The following is a 3,396-nucleotide window of genomic DNA, read 5'->3' as shown; positions in this document are numbered from 1 at the left end:
CAACGAAAAAGAGCGAGCATGAACGTGCTTCTTGCCGCACGGCTCCCACTCGTCTTTCGGGAAGGTTGTGCCGTAGCGAGCTCGAACGCCGTCATCTCGGAGTGCAAAATAAGCGTGTTGGGGCGCCTGAAGGTGGCCTCCGCCGCACACAGACTGCGTCCGGCCCGCCGAAGGCGAGGACGGACGCGCAGTCGAACGATTACCTGGTTGATCCTGCCAGTAATCATATGCTTGTCTCAAAGATTAAGCCATGCATGTCTAAGTACATGCCGAAATAAGGCGAAACCGCGAATGGCTCATTAAATCAGTTATGGTTCCTTAGATCGTTTCTTCCTACTTGGATAACTGTGGCAATTCTAGAGCTAATACATGCAGTGAGCCTGGAGCCCTTTGGGTAACGGGTGCTTTTATTAGACCAAGATCGATCGGGTTTCGGCCCGTATTGTGTGGTGACTCTGGATAACTTTGTGCTGATCGCATGGCCACGAGCCGGCGACGTTTCTTTCAAGTGTCTGCCTTATCAACTTTCGATGGTAGGTTACTTGCTTACCATGGTTGTTACGGGTAACGGAGAATCAGGGTTCGATTCCGGAGAGGGAGCCTGAGAAACGGCTACCACATCCAAGGAAGGCAGCAGGCGCGCAAATTACCCACTCCCGGCACGGGGAGGTAGTGACGAAAAATAACAATACGGGACTCTTTTGAGGCCCCGTAATTGAAATGAGTACACTCTAAATCCTTTAACGAGGATCAATTGGAGGGCAAGTCTGGTGCCAGCAGCCGCGGTAATTCCAGCTCCAATAGCGTATACTAAAGCTGCTGCGGTTAAAAAGCTCGTAGTTGGATCTCAGTTCCAGACGAGTAGTGCATCTACCCGATGCGACGGCTCGGACTGAACATCATGCCGGTTCTTTCTTGGTGCACTTCATTGTGTGCCTCGAGATGGCCGGTGCTTTTACTTTGAAAAAATTAGAGTGCTCAACGCAGGCGAGTCGCCTGAATAAACTTGCATGGAATAATAGAACAAGACCTCGTTTCTGTTCTGTTGGTTTTTGGAATACGAGGTAATGATTAAGAGGGACGGACGGGGGCATTCGTATTGCGGCGCTAGAGGTGAAATTCTTGGACCGTCGCAAGACGAACTACTGCGAAAGCATTTGCCAAGAATGTTTTCATTGATCAAGAACGAAAGTCAGAGGTTCGAAGGCGATCAGATACCGCCCTAGTTCTGACCATAAACGATGCCAACCAGCGATCCGCCTGAGTTACTCAAATGACTCGGCGGGCAGCTTCCGGGAAACCAAAGTATTTGGGTTCCGGGGGAAGTATGGTTGCAAAGCTGAAACTTAAAGGAATTGACGGAAGGGCACCACCAGGAGTGGAGCCTGCGGCTTAATTTGACTCAACACGGGAAAACTTACCCGGCCCGGACACTGGGAGGATTGACAGATTGAGAGCTCTTTCTTGATTCGGTGGATGGTGGTGCATGGCCGTTCTTAGTTGGTGGAGCGATTTGTCTGGTTAATTCCGATAACGAACGAGACTCTAGCCTATTAAATAGGTGCGGGGTTCCCAGCACCTTACAACCTTCTTAGAGGGACAAGCGGCTCCTAGCCGCACGAAACAGAGCAATAACAGGTCTGTGATGCCCTTAGATGTCCGGGGCCGCACGCGCGCTACACTGAAGGAAGCAGCGTGTCTTTATCCCTGTCTGAAAAGACTGGGTAACCCGTGGAACTTCTTTCGTGATTGGGATAGGGGCTTGCAATTGTTCCCCTTGAACGAGGAATTCCCAGTAAGCGCGAGTCATAAGCTCGCGTTGATTACGTCCCTGCCCTTTGTACACACCGCCCGTCGCTACTACCGATTGAATGATTTAGTGAGGTCTTCGGACCGATGTCCGGCGCGGCCTTTCGGTTGCGCCGGTCTGTTGGAAAGATGACCAAACTTGATCATTTAGAGGAAGTAAAAGTCGTAACAAGGTTTCCGTAGGTGAACCTGCGGAAGGATCATTAACGGATTGTGAAGGGTGAGCGCCTCAGCTGCGTCTGCGCCCGACACTTTCTGCCGCTGACCCCGTTTGGACGCGGGGTCGGCTTTTCCCCACGGGGCTGCCTGAATGTGGAGCGGCACCCCGTGACAAATTGTTGCGCCCAGCGGACGCCAACACCGCGACCTTGGACGGTCGGCCAGGTGGCGGACGCGGGTACAAACGGCGCAACGCACTCATAGGTCGGCTTTCGACCCGCCACTGCACCGTGGCTCGAAGCGCTCGAAATGCGCGACCCGACCGCTGCGGGACCGCCTAGTACTGTAAACAGGAGCGGCGGAGCGCGAACGGCGAGTCGTGGTTACGTCGGTAGAAGGCGAGGCTGCGCGTTCCCGAAACGCCAGCCGAGTGCCCTCCCGACCGTTCGAGCGTGCAAGAACGAGACCCGACAATCGCGCGGCGACTGCCAAGTACGAGAGGAACGGCACAAGCGTCGGCGGTCGGTCAAGGAACTGGCGATGTGACGGGTCCGCTGTGCACCAGTGCATACCGTCCCGCCGTCCGCGGCAAGCGCCTCCGCGTCCTCGGGTGACGGAGGCTGCCGGTCGGTTCTTGCAGGCGAGGGATCTCGCTGGCACCGGTTCGCGTTGACGCGCGGCCGGTCATGGCACGGCGATGCGACGGCCGAGGTGCGCAGTACTCGATGGAGGAACCGCACGCTCCGATGACCGTCCCGCCCTCCGCGGCGTATGCGTACCGACCGTAATGGTTGCAGCAGCGCCGGCCGGCTTTTGAATTCGCCACACGAAACACGGTGCGAGATCGCGGTTAGGGGAGCGTCGACGTTGCCAGGCGTTTTGCTTGCTGCCGAGGGAAAGGCGGCACGGCCACGTCGCGCTCGTCGCGATTAGCGGGTCTGCGCGCTTTGGGAAGGTGCCGCAACGACTTGCCGAAAGAGGAAGCACGGAAGAACGAGGGACTTGGACGTCCCGACAATTGAACGCACTTGCGGCCAGGCCCTTGCTGGCTTCGTTCTTCCGCCTCGAGTAGGCTCGTACGCGGCTCCGGCGCCGAAAGTGGTCCTTGGCACCGACTTCGGTGGACGTGGGAAGTGCCGCGCAAGTACGGCGCGCCTGGCTCCACCTGTTGGCTAAAGTAGGCAGCCGGATCGGCATTTTGGTGTGCGGTGGCAAACCGTGGATGCGAAAAAAGCTTGTGCGATTTCGTGGAACAAAAAGCGGGGGTCCCCCTTTTTATGCGGAGGAGACCGACCCGCCTGCCGTGGTGAACCGCGACGCCACGGTAAAAACGGGAGAGGCTTGTCGATGGGACCGTGCATCCCGCGCTCCACGGAGGCCGGGAGGCGGCCGCCCGAGGAAATGTGTAGCCGTCGAGGCCCGCATCTG

General features: G+C 56.8%; 1 non-coding gene across 1 annotated transcript; it reads left to right on the top strand.

Annotated features, from left to right (window-relative positions):
- Positions 1 to 200: 200 nt before the first annotated feature.
- Positions 201 to 2,015, top strand: LOC142793034 (small subunit ribosomal RNA). The gene has a single exon (XR_012891392.1). It is a non-coding gene; the product is annotated as a small subunit ribosomal RNA (ribosomal RNA).
- Positions 2,016 to 3,396: the final 1,381 nt, after the last annotated feature.

Source organism: Rhipicephalus microplus, unplaced genomic scaffold, assembly GCF_043290135.1.
Source record: "Rhipicephalus microplus isolate Deutch F79 unplaced genomic scaffold, USDA_Rmic scaffold_270, whole genome shotgun sequence".
Lineage (NCBI taxonomy): Eukaryota > Metazoa > Arthropoda > Arachnida > Ixodida > Ixodidae > Rhipicephalus > Rhipicephalus microplus.
Note: the sequence above shows the minus strand (reverse complement) of the source record. Positions and strands in the feature narration are given on the sequence as shown.